Genomic DNA, 9,478 nt, shown 5'->3' with positions numbered 1-9,478 from the left:
TCAGATGCCCCACCCACCAGGCAATTGGTAGGGAGCATTCTGCTACCCTCTGCCCTAAGATCATTCCACTTCCAACCCTCCTGTCCTTTCAATTAATCTTCCTCTCCAACTTCCTTCCCTGTAGCCCAGACACTATTCTTGTCCCAGGGAAGGGAAGGGACCATGCCAGTAGAGAAGAAAGGGATATCATACAGAGTTGTTCCCACCACAGAGGAAAAGGATGTGGAAAGCCCTTCTGGTAGCGCAGGGAGAAAGTTCTAAGCAACAGTCCCCAGAGTGGTCTGGGTTCTGCTGAGGGCCCTCATGCTCCTTTCAGGGAATCCACGAAATCGAAGCTATTCTCATGATCCTACTAACACGTTATTTGCTTTTTTCACTCTTACTCTTTCAGGAACAAGATTCCCAGAGGGCTCAGTTCAGCTTCTCAAAGTGTTTCTGTTTTTCCTTCTCCTTCTCAAGATGGTGCCTGGGTGAGGCCTCTTGGGACCTTTGCAGACTCTTGCTGAGAAGTCCCTGGTTCTGTTGAGTCATGGGGCATCTGGTGTACAGAGGGGTTTTCCAGAAAATACCCAACACATGATATCACAACAGTTTGAATGTCAAAGCATATATCTTCTATTAGATATATGCTTAAATAAAAACTGTTTTCTATGAAATCAGACATCAAAGAGATTTGGGGGAAAAATGTGAAACAATGCTACTTTCCTTACTAATTTTTTGTTGTTGTTTTAGAAAATATAGTCATTCTTCATTTAAAAATATTATTCATGTTAATATGTAATGAGTTTATTATCTTTAAATGAATTAAGAAATAGTTTTATTTTTTAATTTCTCATACAACAAATATAATAGATATAATCCACTTAAACTCTTCAGTGTTTCAATAATTTATGAGTATAAAAGGGGCCTTAAGATCAAGATGTCAAGAACCATTCAGAAGAAATGAGACTAAGATAAATACATTACTAAACTCTGAGAAAGGACTCAGAACCCCAACCTCTGCCCCACTTGGGATCTCAGCCCAAGATGGGTTGGGAGGAATTAAAGAACATCCTTGCCTGGGTGAAGCCTGGAAGGGCTTTGAAGCCTTTAAGAGAAGTCCCACACCCACTTTGGCACCAAGATTAACAGGTTAAGGAGCAGTAGAGCAGCAGTTGTGGGAGGCGAAGCAGTGCCAGGTAAAAGTGCCCAAGTTAGCACTTCCACTTCCAGTTGCCAATGGCAGCACATGGTGTGAAGATTTTCAGAAGCTGCAAATCCCAGAGGGGGAAAACAGAAGTGATGATAAAAAGAGTTGGGCTCCACCTGCAAGCAGGGCAGGAAGAATGCAGACTGTGGTGCTCATCCCCCAGGGGCTTGGGCAGGGGCCATCTACTTCCACGAGTAGGCATGAGCCACCATTCAGCAACATCAGCCCCAGATGCCCCGTGACTCAATAGAACCAGGGACTTCTCAGCAGGAGTCTGCAAAGGCCCCAAGAGGCCTCACCCAGGCACCATCTTGAGAAGAAGAAAGAAAAAGAGAAACACTTTGAGACCCTGAAATGAGCCCTCTCGGAAGCTTGTACCTTAAGCCAACTATTTACTCACAAAGGACTACTTCATGCTGGAGAAGACAGTTACTAGATTTAGGCAAATTTAAGATGTTTTTTCCCTTACATTAGTAGAAATTGTTGCTCAGAGCAATATGAGATCAACTGTTTTCTTTTTGCATATCCGAGTCATAGTGTGTAAATTTTGACCCCAGCTAAAAGTTCCTTTTGGAATGACCAGCAACATGGCTGACTAGAGATGCCTGATGCTCGTCCACCCCCCACAGAAAAGGACCAAACCAACAAATAAACAACTAAAACTCAGCTTGAATGTCTGAAAAAGAGTGCTGAAGTACAGCAAGGGAGTGGTGGAATCCCTGTGAAGCACAGAAACCCAGGATGTCCGAATAGACAGGGGAGCAAAGCACCCTGCCTCTGCTACCCTGTCCTTCCCCTGGGATCAGATCAGAGCCAGGCAGGACTTCCTCTAGCAGAAAAAATGTAAGCAGGAGGCCCCCAGCAGCTCCCATTACCACCACTGACACCTACAGTCCTTGATACAGGAGAATCCTGAAGTTCTCATAGTCGCTGAGCCCAGTTTGGGAAGCTGTGTGGAGTTCCCATGGTTGCATTGCTCCAGAATAAGAGCCCACATTGTACACCCCCCACCCCTGGTGATCCAAGCTGCTACAGTACAGAGCCATCTGGAAATGGGAGCCACTGCCAGAATGCACCCTGCACTGGGGAACAGTAGTCATAGCATCTCCACCCCTGAGGCTCTGCCATCGTTCCACCAGGCTCACATAGGTGACTAGTGTGCCACAAACCTGGCCACTTGGAGCCCAGCGCAGAAAAATGGCCATGACTCTGACATCCAAGCCCACACAGCCCCCCAAGGAACAGGCAGTCCTGTACAACAAGGAAGCCAAGCACAGGCTGGCCAAGCCACTGTGTGCTTTTGCACATCCCCAGCCTGAGAAAGAGCCTGGCTGTCCCACCTCCAACAAGCCCATCCATGAGCTGGCTGACCCTCAATGCACATATAGCCCCAGCCTGGGAATCAAGCCCAGTGCCCAGCCCCTAGCAAAGCCATGCTACTGCTGCCACAAACTCCCATAGCCCAGACAACTGAGGCATTCATAGACATCACTGATGTGGATTACAGCTGAAGACACTTCACAGAGACTACGGTACTGTGTCCACTCAGAACCAAAGCCAAAATACTTATCCAACCTACAGTCTAGGAACCATTACAGAAAAAAGCCTTTTCCTATGAAAGCTACTCCATAAAATTGGAAGAGGTAACTATTCTACCAGATGCACAGATATCCCCCCACCAATCCCACCTCCTCTGGTAGCCTCTCCTACCTCTCCCCTGCACCCCCAGTCCCATGTCCCGCCCATCCCTATCCTGCCTGACCCCTGGATCTCTCTCAGATCCCCACCTCTCAGACAGTGCCAGGCCGGGGTGGGGCCAGGGTTGGGGCCGAGCCCCACAGCTGCCCCCTCCACTCCCTTTTTTGTATAATGGAAATCAACCCCCTCAGGAGGGGAAGTGGGGAAGGAGGAGGGAAAGCAGAAGCACAGGGGCGAGGGCCCTGGGAGCAGCAGAACGGCATCCCAGCTCCCGACAGCCACCTTCCTCCACTCTGCCCTGCCACTGCCCTGCCCCATTCCCTGTGACCCCCACCCCTACCTCACCCTCCAGCTGCCTCATCTGGCCAGCTTTCTTCTGAATCCCTGCCTCCGACCATTGGTCCCTCTCCACTCTCTCTTCACACCTCCCTCCCAGACCCTCTTCCTCTAGATTCCCTTCCTCTACCTCCCTCTTTGCAGAACTCCTCTTTGGTCCCCCAGCTCCTCCCCACCCCTTTATTGTCATACTCACTTTGGAGGGCTCAGCGGGGGCCAGGCTGTGGTGGAGATGTGGGAGGCTCAGTTCGTGGGCTTGCTGCTTCTGCAACTGCTGTGTGTGGCTCCAGGTAAGGTGGGATGGTGGGAGGTGGGAGAGTTGACCTCCAGGCCCGCGGGAAGGGGCCAGCAGGGATCTCTCTATGGCCTCAAAGATCCAGAGTCCTTAGCTCTGCCATGGAGTCTTCTAACGCCTTCCTGGGGGCAGTCTTTCCATCCTTGAAGCTTCTGTTTGGTCACCCCCTTGGCAGGAAAGGGGCAGAAACCCAAGCTCTTCCTCCACCCTGTTTCTCCCCAGGAAACACTGAGGCTCCTTCTCTACTCCTAAGTCTCTTGACTCATGGCCCCCTCCCCCTGGCCTCTCTTTTGCTCCCCTAGTGGAAGCTCCAGGGCCCGAGGCAGAGGTCCCGGTCGTGTGGGCACAGGAGGGGGCTCCTGCCCAGCTCCCCTGCAGCCCCACAATCCCGCTCCAGGATCTCAGCCTTTTGCGAAGAGGAGGGGTCACTTGGCAGCATCAACCAGACAGGCACATACCCCAACTTTGGCAACAGAACCCCCAAATCAGGCACTAATGGCATCAGACTCACAACCCAACACCAAGCCCGCCCTCTGTCCCCTCCACTGAGCTGTCCGTCCCTCAGAAGCCAGAAACCCTCCCGGCCCCTCCTTCCCTTCCTCCGCAGACTGCTCCCTCACACCTGCCTCGCTCGCCCCTCTGCAGTAGTGGATGGTGCCGCCCAATGGGAAGGGGACAGGGAGGGTGGAAGAGTGTGGGGCTGGAGGGATTCATTTCAGACTTCTGTAGCTCAGGGTTGGGCTTTGTGGGGATCCTCAGGCAAGGACTGGTGAATGGGAAAGGTGGACGATACCAAGTAAACTCGAGGCAGAAGAAAGGGCAGAGTAGATTTTGGGGGATTTACTTTAAGAATCTCCAGGTGCCAGCACTGAGCTGAGGGGAGGTGGGTGTGGTTGGAGTAGAGAAATCTGAAGCAAGGACCCTGTTTCAGGAGCTTCCGATGTGGTTGTTCTGCTGTGTTGGGAAAGTGTTTCTGGTAGGGCTGATCAAGTCTTCTTTCTCCTTGTATAGTGACTCCTAGTATAGAGACCTCTCAGGGTCTCTCAGGACCTCCGACTGGGTCATTTTGAATTGCTCCTTCAGCCATCCTGACCGCCCAACTTCTGTGCACTGGTTCCGGGGCCAGGGCCACGTCCCTGTCCAGGAGTCTGCCCATCACCACTTGGCTGAAAACTTCCTCTTCCTGCCCCAAATCAGCCCCTCACACTCTGGGCCCTGGAGCTCTGTCCTCACCCACAGAATGGCTTCAGTGTCTCCATCATATAGAACCTCACTGTTCTGGGCAACTCCCCCAGTCTGCGTTCACACTTGACCACAACCTCTCCCTGCCCCACCCCCCACCCACCATGAACCACGTCCCCAAACCAGGTTCTTGCAGCTATTGCAGCCCATGATTGCTCCAGGTCTCCCGGTCACCTGTCCAACCCCCTTCTGGCAGCCTTTCAGCTGCCTTCTCCCCTTCTGGCTTTCCCGTGGCCACCCAGCCTCATTTGCTAGCCTCTGGTCTCCTGCTGGCCCAGCCCACTTTCTGGGTTTCTGAGCATCCTCAGTTCATCCACCTCATTCTACACCTCCTTCACTCTGCTGCCTCCCTCCCTGCAGTGCCAGCACTCCACCGCTGCAGCCCCCTGCAGCTGTGACTTTGGATTCCCTTTTCTGTCCAGGTCTGGAGTCCCCAACCACACTGACAGCGTACGCTACACTAGGTTCCAGGGTGGAGCTGCCCTGTCGCCTGCCTCCTGGTGTAGGGACCCAGTCTTCCCTCACTGCCAAGTGGACCCCTCCTGGGGGAGGCCCTACCCTCCTGGTGGCAGACAGTGGCAACTTTATCCTTCGACTAGAGGCTGTAAGCCAGGCAGGCCCAGGCTGGGACCTACACCTGCCACATCCATCTGCAGGGGCAACAGCTCAGTGCCACTGTCACTTTGGCAGTCATCACAGATCAGCCCCAGGTGGAAAAGGAGTAGCTCCCATCCCACGGGAGCAAGAACAGGGAGGGCTGGCTGGGCAAATTCAGCCCATGATGCCAGGCCACTGGGCACAAACTCCAGAGGCTGCCCATTATGGCCTACTTTTTTCTCACCCCTGTTATAAAGAAGCCAAACTGAAATTGTCCGCTTGAACCACAAGATAAACATTCCACTGTTCTCTAAGGGACTCCCCTGCTCTGAATTGGCGGGAGGGTGTGAGAAGTTAGAAGAGAGGTGGCAAAAGTTTGAATGGTTCAAAACAGGTGGAATATATTTCTAGAATCCTTGTCCACTTTGGGGATAGGGCTTGGGTTAAAGTTGCAGGAAGTGGCCTGCATTTGGGAGGAGTTAATAAATCAGTCCCTTGGTCAGCAAATATTTACTAAGCAAGGGTTTTCCAAGACGGTATAAAGCAAACACAGAAAAAAAACCAAAAAAAACCCCAGAATGTGTGTTGATTGGTTATAACCATCAGCCATGACAGACCAGCTATAGCTACGGTACTCACCTGTGGCTAATACAAGCAGCACCACATAGAAGGTGCTTAATAATGTACACTGGTTGAATGAATACATGAGTAAGCTAACAAGTAATACATCTGAGGGCCAGTCGTGGATTTCCACCTGCTTTCTGGATATCTCTGCCACCCAGCCTCACCCTAACCCCATCTTTTCTTCACACTAGTCCTCTTACTGATGCAGCCTGTCAGTAACTCCACTGGTACCCCACTCACCCTAAAACCTGGCCTCCTGCTTCCCCCACATCCAGTCGGTCATGCCAGCCCACCAATTCTTTCTGTCCAATGTCTTCCTGAGGGCCAACTTCTGTGTACAACTCTATGGGAGAGACATTGTTACCCCTATTTTATAGAAAAAGAACTTTCTCAAAGTCACAAAGCTGGGAAGTGCCAGACTCAGAGTCTAAACTCTGGTGTCTGTGTCACCAGATCTTCACTCTCCCATGTGCTGTGCTCAGTCAGAGCCAGGCCCTTTGCCACTTGTCTCCTCCTAGCTACCTTGTCTCTCACTATACATCTTTGAGAATGCTCTGTCTCTAGATGAATGGGTCAGGTCACTGTTCTCTAAACATCCAGAAAGGGATAAAGTTCATTCAGGGCACCACATGCAGGGAGCACTGATGTGAGCCAAGTCATGGAAGAGGGAACGTTGCAAGGTATATTGGGGGCCAACTCACCTAACTGACAGTGAGGGTCCTGAGCACTCAAGTAGAAAGTAATATAAAAGAATCTGAAATAGTATTTCTTATGTGGTCCTTCAGGGCCAGTTTGAACAATGTCCTGAGGGCAATAGCGAGACTGGAAAGTTTTTGAGCAGGGAAGTTTCTGAGCAGAGCATTGTCTTAATGAGATTAATTTGGCCATAACGCCTGATCTCCTCCCCACAACCTCATTCAGTCAGAACCCAGGTGAGTGTGGGGTGATTGAGATTCAGGATCAAACCTGTAGCATTAAGTAAGGGGGTCGGGACCCTAAAAGATCTCTTCTCTCTAATTTTTTCAGTGATTTCCAAATCCTTTGGGTTACATGGCTCCCTGGGGAAGCTGCTTTGCAAGGTAACTCCAGCATCTGGACAAGCGCGCTTTGTGGTGAAGTGTCCTGGAAAACCGGTCCTGGAGAAGTTCCCCAGGACCCTGGCTGGAGATGCAAGAGGACAGGCTCCTTTCCCAACCCTGGCAATGCCAGCTGTACCAGGGAGAGAGGCCTCTTGGAGCAGCAGTGTACTCTACAGAGCTGTCTAGCCAAGGTCTGAGGCCCCAAAATGCCATGGCCCCAACTCAAGTGATCGTCTTGATCCCCTTCCAGACCACCTCCTGCTGACCCCAATCCCGGCTCTTTTCTTTCCAGTCAGGGCCAGACCCCAAACTCTTGTCTAGGCCTGACCCACTTCTGCCACTAATTAGCTGAATGACCCTGGACAAGTACCTTACACTCTCTGAACCTCACTGCATCTGTCAAGTATGAAGGAATGGCAAGATGTCCTTTTCAGCCCTGACCCTATGCCTGATCCTGTACTTTCTCCACAGGTGCCCAATGCTCTAGGAGAGCCCCAGGTACCTGCAAAGCAGGCCATCTCCCTGCCGTTCTCATCCTTGCTACTGTCTCACTGCTCCTTTTGGTGACTGGGGCCTTTGGCTTTCACCTTTGGAGAAGACGGGTGAGCTCGGGATGCGCCCCCGCCCCACTGGCTTCCCTCTCCTCCACCCTCAGAGTGCTGGTTCCCTTTCCTCAGGGAGGATGACCAAAGTAGACCCTGAACTTGCCTTCAGAGTCCGCCTTTTCATAATCCTCTGCAGTTTAGGGGCCCCCCATGCCTGGGGAGGCCGGAAGGGGCTAAGAGAAGGCCTGGAACCAGATGGAGAGGGGTGGGGGGGGGCTGGGAAAAAATAGGACTCAGACTCCTTCCTACCCTCTTTCTCTTCATCCTTCCCCTCCCACCCTCCATCTCTCTCTCCGTCGTCTCTTACAGTGGCGACCAAGAAGATTTTCTGCCTTAGAGCATGGGGTTCACCTTCCTCAGGCTCAGAGCAAGCTAGAGGAGCTGGAGCAAGAATCAGAGCTGGACCCAGAGCTAGAGGAGCAGGAGCTGGAGGAGCCAGAGCCAGAGCAGCTCTGAGCCAGAGCAGCTCTGAGCCAGAGCCAAGGTGAACGCAGACCGCAGCGGCTCAGTCCAAACAAACTCCCTGTCAGCAGCAAGTCTGAGTCTGGCTCTTTCTCACCCAGTGAAGTCTCCTGTCTCTCCCCAGCCTCTGGGGGCTCCCTTCTCCCACCCCAGCCTCATAACCTACTTTCCCCAACCAATTTCCCTCATTTTCCCCTTTCTCTTTCTGTTTCTTCCTTGATCGCTCTTGCTTTGTCTCTCCTGGGTAATCGTTTTTCTGAAGCTCCAAAAAGCCCTCACCCCTTACCTCTACAGCTCTCTCCTCCAAACTTCTATCCACATTGTGCTGGCTGCCCTGGTTTCCTTTATATTTCTGTCCCTCTGGCACACCCCACCCCACACTCAGCTGCACTTCAGCACTTGTCCTTGGCCCCTGGGCTGCAGCAGGTGTGTTTGTGCACATGTGCACACACGCACACATCCACACACACGTACACACACATACACACACACACAGGAGCCCTGCCATGTCAAGTCCTCCAGGAGATCAGGTCTCACAACCTTTCTGAGCAGCCAGCTGAGGTTCCTCCTTCTGCCCTAACCCCCACGGTTCCTCAGCCCTTGCTGGCTTTTCTGGTCTCAGGCATGAGAACACACTGCCACCCAGTGGTCACTGCTAGTCACACCCCACCAGAGTTCACTGGGCCAGCTGCTGCAGGCCTAAGGTTTAACATTGCAGGGGACAGGGCAGAACACAGATCACTGCCCCTGCAGGCACTGCATTTGCAGTGTGCGTGGTCTTTGTGCAGCAAGCGAGTGTGCAGCAAGTAGCTGTCGCGTGTCCTATACACCCTTCAGAAGAGGGACTGAAAAATGCATGCCTCAGGAGATACAGCCCTGGACACCACCCTCCTGCCCCCACAAGGTTATAATCCAAGTCTGACAAAGGGGCAGGTTGTGGACAAAGGCTGTAGGCGGGGAGAACAGCAGGCAGCAAGACAGCTGGCGTGGCTGCAGCTCTGGGGCAGCAGCCCTGGCTTCACATTCCAGCTCTGCTGATGTGCACGTAACCAACCACCCTGAGCCTCAGTTTCCTCACCTAGTAAGTGGAGTAATGATAACGACCCACCAAAATGGATTGTGATGAATATCAGATAATAAAATGGCTTTGACAATTGTGAAGTATTCCAGCCAACCCTCCAAAAAAAATTAAAAAGCACAAAACTGTGTAGTGATCCATGCATGTGACATACTTGTGAGAGACAAAGTGGGCCTGCTCTGGTCATGGCAATAACTACATTGAAGAACCCCAAACCCACCTGTGCCCCCTCTCTGTCTTGCTGAGAGCATTCTTGCAACAGAGCACATGTGG

At 52.0% G+C, this 9,478-nt stretch overlaps 1 pseudogene; it reads left to right on the top strand.

The window, feature by feature from the left end:
* The first annotated feature begins 2,392 nt into the window (after positions 1-2,392).
* LOC103597672 lies at positions 2,393-8,121 on the top strand (annotated as a pseudogene).
* Positions 8,122-9,478: the final 1,357 nt, after the last annotated feature.

This window comes from Galeopterus variegatus, unplaced genomic scaffold, assembly GCF_000696425.1.
Source record: "Galeopterus variegatus unplaced genomic scaffold, G_variegatus-3.0.2 Scaffold2386, whole genome shotgun sequence".
NCBI classification, from domain to species: domain Eukaryota; kingdom Metazoa; phylum Chordata; class Mammalia; order Dermoptera; family Cynocephalidae; genus Galeopterus; species Galeopterus variegatus.
Note: the sequence above shows the minus strand (reverse complement) of the source record. Positions and strands in the feature narration are given on the sequence as shown.